Source organism: Tenrec ecaudatus, chromosome 17, assembly GCF_050624435.1.
Source record: "Tenrec ecaudatus isolate mTenEca1 chromosome 17, mTenEca1.hap1, whole genome shotgun sequence".
Classification (NCBI taxonomy): domain Eukaryota; kingdom Metazoa; phylum Chordata; class Mammalia; order Afrosoricida; family Tenrecidae; genus Tenrec; species Tenrec ecaudatus.
In genome coordinates this window covers 581,240-593,339 of record NC_134546.1, presented here as the reverse complement: position 1 = coordinate 593,339, position 12,100 = coordinate 581,240, and the positions used below count along the sequence as shown (strand labels likewise).

Here is a 12,100-nt window from a genome sequence, read left to right as displayed (position 1 = left end):
ACTTAAGCCCCTTGCATCAGGTCCTCTTTTTTTCCCCCCCCCTCCCTCCCCTTTACCCCCTCCCTCATATGCCCTTGGTAATTTATACCTCGTTATTTTGTCATATCTTGCCCTATCCGGGGTCTCCCTTCCCCCCTTCTCTGCTGTCCCTCGCCCAGGGAAGAGGTCACATGTGGCTCCTTGTAATCAGTTCCCCCTTTCCAACCCACTCACCCTCCACTCTACTTATCCTAACATTATACAAAACGTATCATTTTATTAAGACCCCTGCCAAAGCCGAGATACTTCCACCTTCACTGGATCCACAAGACTTCCCAACCACTGGCCTGTGATTTTCTACATTCAACGTCATTGCATGTGTTTCGTGAGTCTGAAGAGGACTTTAAGATTGGTATCAGACATATGGGCTAATATCGGACTTATGGACTTGATCTGGACGGGGCTGGGATGTTTTCTCACTATTCAATTGTTCTTGTATATAAAGCTCTTTCTTATAGACATATGAGAGTCTCTAAATTTTGTTTCTCTAGTCCACCCAGACCAACACAGTATCTGACTTACTTACCTGGTGCTGGTAGAACAGGAGTACCACAGACGGGTGCCTTAACGAATATGTTTATTTTCTCACCATTTAGGAGGCTAGCATTGGCACTCAGGGTGCTCCGAGGAAAGCCTTCTCTCTGGGTTGACGCCAGAAGAAATCCTGGTCTATTTCAACCGTCTGCTCGTTGGAGATCTCCATGTGGTTTGGCACAGGGCCTCCCCATCTCGTCACGGCTTGCTTGTTTAATGGCTTTCAGATCTCAAAAGAGACACATGTAAGACACACGCTGCCCTCACGTTGCCTTGTTAACAGAACATGAAAAGTCCATTCACAAGCTGGATTCTAACCAGAAGTATAAAACTGAAACCAACTGCCATCCTGGTGACGGCGACTCACAGGGACTCTAGAGGACAGGGTTGGACTGCCCCTGTGCGTTTCTGAGGCAGACCATCGTTATGAGAGCAGAAAGCTTTCTCTTTCTTCTGTGGAGCGGCTGGCTGGTTCAAACTGGGAGCACGAACTCCACTTGGCCACAAGACTTACAACTACATTTGGAGGGGACACGATTCAATCCACTTCAATATCCTTGTGTAAACCAGACACTGGGGACGAAAATGATGACATAGAGGGAAAGGGAACAATAGGACAACAGAAGATAAAGGAACCAGAATTTTCAGCCTGTAGACAGACAGATACAACATCTGTAAAGATCACAAATTACCCTTAACTGAAAAGAAGCGAGTGGAGAGTTGTAGCCTCTTCGTGTGAGGTCTCTAGTCTGACCTACTTTGGGAAGATTCTGAATACAAGCTAAGGTATGTGTCCTCTCCTAAATCTGCGGCAGTATTCATCATTCAAAAGCAAAGCATCTTAAAATCGCTTCAAGAATTTTCCACTAGTGATATCAACTCTGAAAATATATACTTTAAGTAATCTAGTATCAAGCCAATCAGTCAACATTGATTGACCTATGCGGATAGCATTTTAATAAGATGTATAGGTTTGTAAAAGGAGAAAATAGTTCATACCTAACCTTAAGTCATCTTCATGTCAAATATTATGTTGCAAAGAAATTGATTCTAACTTTGTAAATGAACAAGAGGGAAAATGTTAGTAAAACTTGTAAAGAGATTAAATGTAGAAATAACAAATGGATTAAGTGCTGAAATAATAGGACATTGATGTTGATGGCTCTTAATGCTTTCTAGATATAAAATGTATAATACGGTGTAATAATGTAGACTTCCTGAGAAAAGGCATAAAATCATCCAACAAGTGCATTTAGAATCTGAGTAGCATACCCTGTATATGAAAGCTAGATTGAACGAAAGCTCTAACTCAATAAAAGAACGCAGTTTGGTTTTCTTTTCCATTTACTGATGCCTTACTTCCTCTACAATGGGCTGAATGCCACAAAGCGGCATTCTGAAAAGAAAATGCTGACAAAGTGATAGGTGATTGGTCTTGATGGCTCACGTATCATGCTTACTTGAAACTCCTGGCTTTGATCATTTTGAATATATTACTAGTGAAATCAAACAACGGGGAATTTACTCTATTATATAGTTTCCTAGGAGCCCAGGTGGCAGAGCAGTTATTCGCTGGGCGAAATCTGCAAGGCTGTAGTTCGAAACCACCAGACACTCTGAGGAAGAAAGATGGGCTGTCTAACCCGAAGAGGAGTTTGTCTCATAAACTTCAGAGGCAGTTCTCCTCTGTCCTGTGTGGTCACCCTGAGTTGGAATTGACAGGATGGCAGTACGTTTGGCTGTCTGTTTTGTTCTTATAATTTCCTAGCAAATTTTAAGCGAATCACAAACGGGAATTCACCAAGTTCACAATGTCAGGTATTATCCTATATATGCCTCTCCTTGTTGTTGGTCGGTACTGTTGGGTTGATTTCAGCAGAACTTCCTCATAGGGCTTCCTGGCTGTCCTCCTCACAGGAGCAGAACACCGGAAATCTCCCTCGGCCCCCCCGGTGGATTCCAACTACGGCCCGTCTGATTAGCAGTCAATCACTTCGCCTTGTGCCACCAAGGATCCCTATTAGTACTGAAGATAAAAAGGACGAACACAGACTGTCATCATGACCAGAACACTTTACAACCTCATCTTTCTCCCATGGGTTTGAACTGCCGACCTTGTGGTTAACAGCTCCACGTCTACCCCACAGCACCCCTAGGGCTCCTTTATTTCTATGCAGCCTGTGTAAATATAAAAAGAGTGATGTCCTAAGTACAGAATTCACACAATGTCTGCCGTTATTTCACAAAGATATGTTACTGTGTAATACTAGCTGTCTCGGCTACAACATATGGAGATGACTTTTAGCATTATGTATAAATCTGCCTAATTATTATTGAGTGGAATGTTGGCCTTTGAGATAAACAAGAACAAAAAGCAAATTTCTTTTATCAAACACTCTGTCTTTGAATACTTTATCATGAGTTAAGTGTGTGCCAGTTCAAGAAACAGACACATTCAAATTCCCATGGAATCCAGGCGTTCTGGAGTCACAGAGACTGAATGATCCTCTTGAAATATTGCCCAAGGGTAATCTTTAAACTTTAAACTAAAAATATTCCCTGTAGCCTTTGTAAAATCAAAAAATAATGTAGCGTAACTGGTAAAGAATGTCTACCTTGACTACTGTACTCTTTTAAGATCTAGCTATATGGGATCATATAGACTCCAGGAACTCCAACGATTAGACAGGAACCTTAAGGAGTAGTAAGTTGAAGTTAATGGTGTGCGCATCCTACTGTTTCTCATTTCTCTGTGGATTCATTCTTGGATTTAAATTTAGAAATCTTCAGAAAAGGAGCATGAGGAAGGTTGAACAACTGGTTGAAGAAGGTAGTACATGTCATTAAATATCAAACTGTTGAATCCGTGTATGTTCTGATGTGTGTAATAGTCTCAACAACAGCACAAATAAAGCACATACAAGGGGCTTCAAAATTCATAAAAAATTCCAACATCTTTCTTTTTCCAGAAAGTGTGTGTGTGTGTGTGTGTGTGTGTGTGTGTGTGTGTAAAATACACACGATTCAGAACTCTGTTAGAGTCAGTCCTGGGCGGCGTCACCCTAACTTTATCATCTACAAATATATTTGAACAAGTTCCTTCAAACCCCTCCCCCCAAACGTTCATTTTCTCAATAGTTATAAAGGTTGATAATTACTACTACTGTGTGAAGCTGTTGTAGAAACTCAATGGTATAGTAACCATAGTAACATGATAATAAAAACCGAACAAAGCCAGCTGTGCTCCATGGGGTTTTCAATGGCAGTGAAGATTCAGAATGAGGTCAATGGAGATTGCTTCGGAGGTTTCTCTGGGTGGATTTAGAGGTGCCTTTGTGTGGATTCAAACTGACAACCTTTTAGGTAATAGTACAAAGGTAATAGCTCAACTCTTTACTATTTCTACTCCTTAGTAACTCCATTAACAGAATGTTGCTGTTCATGAAGTTGTTTTTGTTAGACACTACCAAATCAGCTCCAACCCATAACGACCTTCTGTACTGCACAACAAAATGGTAACTACTATTGCCATATTGCTAATTTGTTCTGTTGTCCTAAAATAAAGTTAGAAAGTGCATTATTAGACAAGGAAATGCAGACCTCCTTTTCCTCCTTTAAAAGAGAGTCAAATTTAAAAGGTCTCATAACAATTGAAACAAGAATAACATAATGGAAAGGGCTTTGCTCAATCCTGGGCTTTCATGTTTAAGCCACACCTGTACTCTTCTTCGGATCAAGAAGACCTGGTGACACTGTGGTTAAAGCGTTCTACTGCCGGCTGAAAGATGAGCAGTTTGAACCAAGCACTCTTCGGGTAAAAGATGAGGCAGTTTGCTTCTGTAAGACTTACAACCAAAAAAAGAGGAGCTGATCCCAAGAGCTCAATGGAAAGTAAATGTCTGGAAAAGAACGATGGAATATATGCACAAATATGTCAGATACAACTGATGTATGGTTTGTAACAAGAGGTGTAGGAGCCCCCGATAAAATGATTTTTTTAAAAAAGACTTACAACCTTAGAAAGTCTCTGGGGTAGTGTTTCCTCTGTATGTTAGAATCAACTCAGTGGTAATGAAAATTGAAATCTAGATTTGTTCTTTCATTTTAAACATATTTCAATTTCTTATAAGTAGATGCAAAATACAATACATACACTGATATCAAGGACTTTTAAACTAATATACTAGTAATACAACTTTTCGGCACCCTATATCAATAAAAATTGGCCATACTATCTTCATTTGTGTTTTGAGCAGTGCTTAGTTTTTGGATTTCACAAACCAGTACATTTTTGTTTTTAATTTTAGTTTTTGTAACATAGAATCGCCAACTTTTTATATTTCTAATTTTAAAAACTAAAACCAGGGATACTTTAAAATTGAGTAATAAAAATTTGGATACTAAATAAATATTTAAATTTATTATCTCAATCATTTCACTTTAAAATGGATATTTTAACATTAGGATAATAAGTGTATATTTTCCAATGGAGAAGAGAAAATTCCCCAGAAAGGGATGACTGTTTTCACTGCACTGGTGTCTGTGTTCTCGACTGTGGACCCTCATTTTTCCCATTTCTCATGGATTCAGCCGTGGATTTAAATGTTGAGATCTCCAATTCAAACACAGACAAGATTGAGCAGATTTAAGATGGTATACATAATTTAGTACATTTTCCAATATTCAGAAACCCATAATTACTTGCTGTTTTAAAAGACTGAAACCATATAAAGCATATAAGCCGTAACAGAATGAAGCTAGAAATTAAGAAGAAGACTGCCTGCCATCGAGTCAATGCTGACTCACAGCAACCCTATAGAACAAGTTAGAGCTGGCCCTGGGAGCTTCAGAGGCTGTCTTTACGGGAGTAGTAAGCCTGTCTTTCTCCAAGGGGAGGCTGGTGGCTTTGAACTGTAGACCTTGTGGATTGCAGCCATGGTGCAACCACTGTACCACCTGGGCTCTTTCACAAGAAGAATAAGGAAAGCTAAATGAATTTATGGAAACGAAGTAACACTATTAAAATTAACAATCCAATAACAGAAAAATCAAGAGAAATTAAAAAGATATTTAGAATTTTAAGAATATAGTTTAAGAGGTAAAAATTAATTGTATTGTAGCCTGAATAACAGTGTACACGTTTTCAGTTGCCTATGTGACAAAATAGGCACGACATTTGATATGCTTTGATGGAGAACCCAGCATGAAGGCTGCCTTGCAGAAACGCACTTGTGGGATTCAGTTGTTGACTAGCCTACCCCCTTTTTTCACTGACCTATTTTCTTCCTGACAGTTTTGTAGACACATGGATCATACACCACACAAGTCAATGGGTTGTGTAAATTTTTAAAAGTTAAGCCTCACAGACCATGGTTGTTTGAAAGCATGACGAACAAAAAAAAAAAGAATGACGAACAGACATGTTTTCAAACAAATAAATTGTGCTGCCACTTCAAATAAACAATTGGCAGTGTTTATTGCCATGACCAAATGCAAGCTATGTGCAGGAAGTAGGATTATGGAGATCACTTTCCTGCCACCAGTTTCTCAGATGATTCAGATATTGTGGAATGTGATATACAAACATTTATAAGTAATATATTACTTGATGAACGAACATCAATCTGAATGATGCTACAAATGTATGTAACAAATGAAAATAACGTTCTAAAAATCCATTATAAGGAAAAGGGAGTCCAGCTGATTTTAATAGTACAAAAAGTTTATTGACGGCCACCCCAAGACTGTGGAAATGGCAGTCATTGGACCCTGGCTTAGTGGTGTCCACTGAAAGGGGACCCAGAACCACTAGATATTTACTACCTCAATGCTCCCCTTGCATTTCTGACAGGTATTATTCTGATAGGCAAATCTGCCCAAGTAAGAAATGGCACTGGGAATTTCCCCCTAGCACCAACCCCCATGCTAATATACACAGAGCTCGTTCAATTAAGAAATCAGTCACTCATGGGCTGTGGCTCACAGTTGGACTGTACTCACATAAACTCCTCATATCAGCAGGAACTTACATTCTATGCAGTAGGCTAAATTATTGATGTTATCAATGTAATCACTTTATACCCCAAGGGGATGTGACAATGTGTTTTGTTTGGTGGGGGAGGGGTGTTTGCTTTTGGTTTTGGTTGTTGTTCTTGTTCTTATTGATTTTGGTTTTGCTTTTTGTCATAATATGACCATCAAAGTAAACTAGTCACTCATAATCTGTAGACAAGCAGATGGATTCTGGGCTCCCACTTAATTCTAGCCCCAATACAAGAATAGTTAGCAGCAAAAGTAGTGGTGAAGAAAGCAGATGGTGCCTGACTGTCAATTGGAATAGTGTCTGGGGTCTTAAAGGGTTGTCTTCAAACAAGCAGCCATCTAAGTGAGGAGTCAACTAAGTCCACATAGAAAAGCTCACCAACCTGTGTGATCCAAAGATGATAACAAACTCCAAATATGAAGGAGGAAACCGTCTTCGAGCTCAAATTGTGAACACCCAATTTGTAAAAGGCTTTGGGGAACAGTGGGAGTCCAAATTCCATCTGTTACATTTATTGGGGCCTCTTAACAGCTCTTATCACAATCCATACAAACATTCATTGTGTCAAGCACATTTGTACATACGTTGCCATCATCATTTTCAAACATTTTCTTTCTACTTGAGCCTTTGATATCAGAGTTCATTTCTCCTCTACCCCACCATCCCTATCTCATGAACCCTTGACAATTTATAATTTTTGGTTCATGTCTTACACCAACGGCTGCCTCCCTTTGCCCACTTTTCGGTTATGTCACCCTGGGCGGGGGTTATATTTATAGTATTGCGATAACGTCCCTCTTTCTCCCCCCAGCTTCCCCTTATCCTCCTGGTATCACTACTCTCATTATTAGTCCTGAGGAGTTTATCTGTTCTGAATTCCCTGTTTCCAGCTCTTATCTGTACAAGTGTACATGCTCTGGTCTAGACGGAATAGTTTTATGTATGTGAAAATATTTTATACAATCAAATTTTTATGCACATTTCATTGTCGTTTTTCTTATCGAGGAAAAGGATATTTCTGATGTGCCAGATGAATCATTGGAGGTAAATTAGCAGTGTGGCTACTCTAGCCATCGCTGTCCGTCACCTCCACACATTGAAAAAAAAAATCAAAATTTCAAGATTATATTTTAAGACTTCCGTTTTATTTAATAATTTCATTGAAATATTTGATGTAAATTAAAATGTATACCTTATCTCTTAATATTAGTAAATGATTTTTAAATATTTCAAAGGATAAATAACATTTCTGGAAAATATATAAGATGATTTAATTTTTTTTTCAAACTTTGAATTTGCTTCAGCTTACATATTTCATAAAAGTACATTCCAATTGGGTGCATTTTTAATATAATATCACATATTTTAAACTTCTAGATCATTATTGTGACTAGGAAAAAAAAAGTGAGTATCTTGATTATAGTAGAATCGATTTTCCTGAAAGTAAAATACATTTTACAGTATAAATTATGCCTTGTATTATTTTATATTAGAACTCATCTAAAAATTCTGGCCCACCATCAGAATTGCCAGATTATTATATAATATTATCTACATTTTTGCCAACTTAGAGTGATATAAAATCCTTAGCTTTATAATTTTTATTTGTAGTTTCTTTTATTGTGCCATGGTAGGTTTATATCTTAAAGTAGAGGGATACAACTGATACCATTTAAGAGCTTTCTAGCGTGATTTAAAACTCAATGTTTAAGCCGATCCAAACCCTGTAAGCACTCTCAGGTCACCTGTGACCTCACTCGTGGCTGGAACCAAGGGTGACTCATGACATCAGGGAGAATGGCTGCTGACAGTCCAGATTTATGCCCCAACTCACCAGGCCCGGTGGAAAGCGGGGTTTCTGAGTGGCCTGTGTTTGATGAGCCCTGCTGAGGTCGTGCCCTCATTCTAAGACTGATGGAGCTACCCAGAACTGTGGGGCCACGATCAGACCTGCCAAGTCATGGAGTGGGAAGGGGAGAGCCCTCAAAAAGGAGGTTGGAAGCTAATAAAGTCAATCCATTACTATGGAACCTAAGGTAGCTACTTAATTTGGCAAATTTATTCTTCATTTTCCCTGTATTCCATTCTCTTCTCAGACCTAAGAGGCTGCAGTTGTATTTTGAGGTTTTCTAGACAGACAATGCTTTATTTTACATTTATTTAGTACTATGATTTCTCTTGCATTTCGAGCCGGACTGTTTTGAAACCTCAAAACCATGTTAAAGGGTGGTGATGCCTGACGTCCCTGTCTTTTTCCACCTTCAGTTGAGTTTGCCCTTAGAATTCCACCATGACACAATACCCTGGTGTTTGCTTTCTCTAGATTTCCCAGATCATTTTCATGTGAGTCGTCCCAGAGGTATCTGGCCAGGTCTCCTGGCAAATTTTGAGTAACTGGGTCTGTACTACTATGGGCAATGCCCCTTCTACAAACAATAGGCCACCAATGACAATAACCAGCTTCAAATCGGGTGAATAAACTTTAAAATTCAGGGAGTGCTGCTTACATTAACTGTGCGGCAGAGCTGCAGCTTTACTTCTCCAAACCGAGGGGTCCCCCAGCAGCAAGGCTGCATGGACAGACACCAAAAGGTGGTCAGAAAGCTCATCTTCTGTTTCTGCTTCTGTGTCACTCTGGGTTGACTAGAGAAACAAACTGATAGACACTCACTCATATGTGCACAGGAAAGAGCTTTATGTAAAAAGTGATTGTACATTAAGAAAGCAGCCCCGCCCAGTCCAGATCAAGCCCGTAAGTCCAATACTAGCCCACAAATGCCTTTAAAAAAAACAAACCATTTTATTGGGGGCTCATAAAACTCATATATCCATTGTGTCAAGCACATTTGTACATTTGTTGCCATCATCAATCTCAAAACATTTGCTTTCCACTTGAGCCCTTGGTATCAGCTCATTTTTCCCTCCCTTCCCCCCTCCCTCATGAACCCTTAATAATTTATAAATCATTATTTTATCATGTCTTACACTGCCCATCATCTCCCTTCATCCACTTTTCTGTTGTCCATCCCCCAAGGAGGAGGTTATATGTAGATCCTTGTAATTGGTTCCCCCTTTCTACCCCACCTTCCCGATATCGCCACTCTCACCACGGGTCCTGAGGGGTTCATCTGTCCTGAATGTCCTGTGTTTCCAGTTCTCTGGTCTAGCCAGGTTTATAAGGTACAATTGGGATCATGATAGTGGGGGGTGGGGGTGGCGGGGAGGAAGCATTTAAGAACTAGATGAAAGTTGTGTGTTTGATAGATGCTACACTGAACCCTGACTGGCTCGTCTCCTCCCGGAGACCCCTCTGAAAAGGGATGTTCAGTTGCCTACAGATGGGCTTTGGGCCCCCACCCTGCACTCCCCCTCATTCACAATATGATTTTTTTTTGTTCTTTGATGCTTGATACCTGATCCCTTCAACACCTCATGATCACACAGGCAGGTGTGCTTCCTCCATGTGGGCTTTGTTGCTTCTGGGCTAGATGGCCACTTGTTTACTTTCAAACCTTTAAGACCCCAGACACTATATCTTTTGATAACCAGGCACCATCTGCTTTCTTCACCACACTTGCTTATGCACACATTTGTCTTCAGTGATCATGTCAGGAAGGTGAGCATCATGGAATGCCTGTTTAATAGAACAAACTGTTCTTACATTGAGGGAGTACTTGAGTGGAGGCCCAATGTCCATCTGCTACCTTAATACTGAATCTATAAATATATGCACGTAGATCTATTTCCCCATCATCATATATAAATATATTTACATATGTACATGCCTGTATATAGGCCTCTACAAATGCCCTTTACCTCCTAGTTCTTTCCTCTATTTCCTTTTACTTCCTCTTGTCCCACTATCATGCTCAGCCTTCATTTGGGTTTCAGTAATTCCTCTCAGTTACATTTCCCTTGATCACTCCCTACCAGGTCTCCCACACCCTCCTTGCCCGTGGTTTTGAATCACTCGTTGTTTCCTTGTCCCTGGGTTGGTTAACACCGCTTCCTTTTCCCCACCTTCTCCCTCCCATGTCCCCCCGCCAACCATCGGTGCCGTTGTTTTCTTCTCCACGTTCTTTATCCAGCCTAACTTATCTAGATAGACCTGCAGAGATAATAATATGCACATAAAAACAAGACAGCACCAAAGCGACACAGAAAAATGAAATGACAGCAACAACCAAATAAAACCAATGACACACAAAATAAAAAACACAACAAACCCCCAAACCAAAAAAGCCTGTAAATAGTTCAAGGTCTGTTTGTTGACCTTTAGGAGTGTTTTCCGGTCGGGAGTGAGAGTGTGTCACACCCTGACCCCAAAGTCTATTTTTTATACTCCCTCGGGACTTCCTTGCTCTGTTCCCCTTGCTGTTTTGTTGCACGCCCTTAGTGTTTTGGCTTGGTGTGGTGTGGTGAGGTCAGCTAGGGCACAAATCCCACACTGTTTCTCCAGAGCTGTCTCATGTAGGGCTATGGGTCAGTGAGGGATCTCGATGTTGCGTCTCGTAGGCCATATGGTCCTCTCTATGCACTGGCTTCTCTGAGTGGGGTTATTGTGCTCGGGGCTTGGTGGACCAGGGTGTGCTCCACTCACCTTCCTCCCCCTTCATTTGCTTCCGCTTCCGTCTGGGTATGGTAGGTCAGTTCCTTTCCCCCATCAGAAGGTCTAGTGTCATTCTCTGTGGCAAACCCTTCCATGGTGGGGGTCAGGCTGGTTCTGGTTGGGACTGGCCCTACAGTCCAGTCTTTTTATGGATTCCTCCACGTTACGTAGTCCTCCTGGTTTGGCACGTCATGGTGGGGTCTATATGCACATTCCAATTCTGTGGGGACACAACCATTACTCTCCCCCTGGGTGGATTAGTGTTCTGTACCCCCCATGTCATCATCTCAGTTTCTCTCAAACCCCCTTCTCCCTCCTCCTTCCCCCTTTCCCCTTCTTTATGTTGGTCTCACATGTACCTCCCTGGGTTCAGTCTGACTCCTGCCCCCCCACCTCCGACTACCTATGCTTCCACCTGTGTACTGTGAGATAAGTATCTATTCTTCTATTCCTGCCATGCTAATTGTACTTACCTCAGGGGACTCATGTTATACCTGTCCTTTCGAGATTGGCTTACCTCGCTTAACATGATTCCTTCCAACTCTTCTCATGAAATGACATGTTTCGTGTGATCGTTCATGCTTATCAGTGTTTGAATGTGCCATCGTTTACTAATCCACACGTCTATCAATGGAAACAGGCTATTTCCAAGTCTTCGCGATTGTGAATTGTGCCGCAATAAACACTGGGGCACAGATGACTGGTAGTGTTTTATTTGTTACCTCCTCTGGGTATATGTCCACTAGAGGGATGACTGGGTCATAAGGTAGATCGATTTCCATTTTTTTCAAGTATCTCTAAATTGCTTTCCACGGTGGCTTTAAATACCTACAAGACCACCAGCAGTGGAGCAGGGTTCCTATTTCACCACAACC

General features: G+C 40.8%; 1 protein-coding gene and 1 non-coding gene across 2 annotated transcripts in view; one reads left to right on the top strand and one right to left on the bottom strand.

The window, feature by feature from the left end:
* The window catches only part of ACYP2 (acylphosphatase 2), a 154,646-nt gene that overhangs the window by 88,574 nt on the left and 53,972 nt on the right, over positions 1–12,100 (bottom strand). The window lies entirely within an intron of this gene.
* On the top strand, positions 7,590–7,715 carry LOC142431221 (small nucleolar RNA SNORA19). Its single transcript, XR_012780761.1, has one exon. It is a non-coding gene; the product is annotated as a small nucleolar RNA SNORA19 (small nucleolar RNA).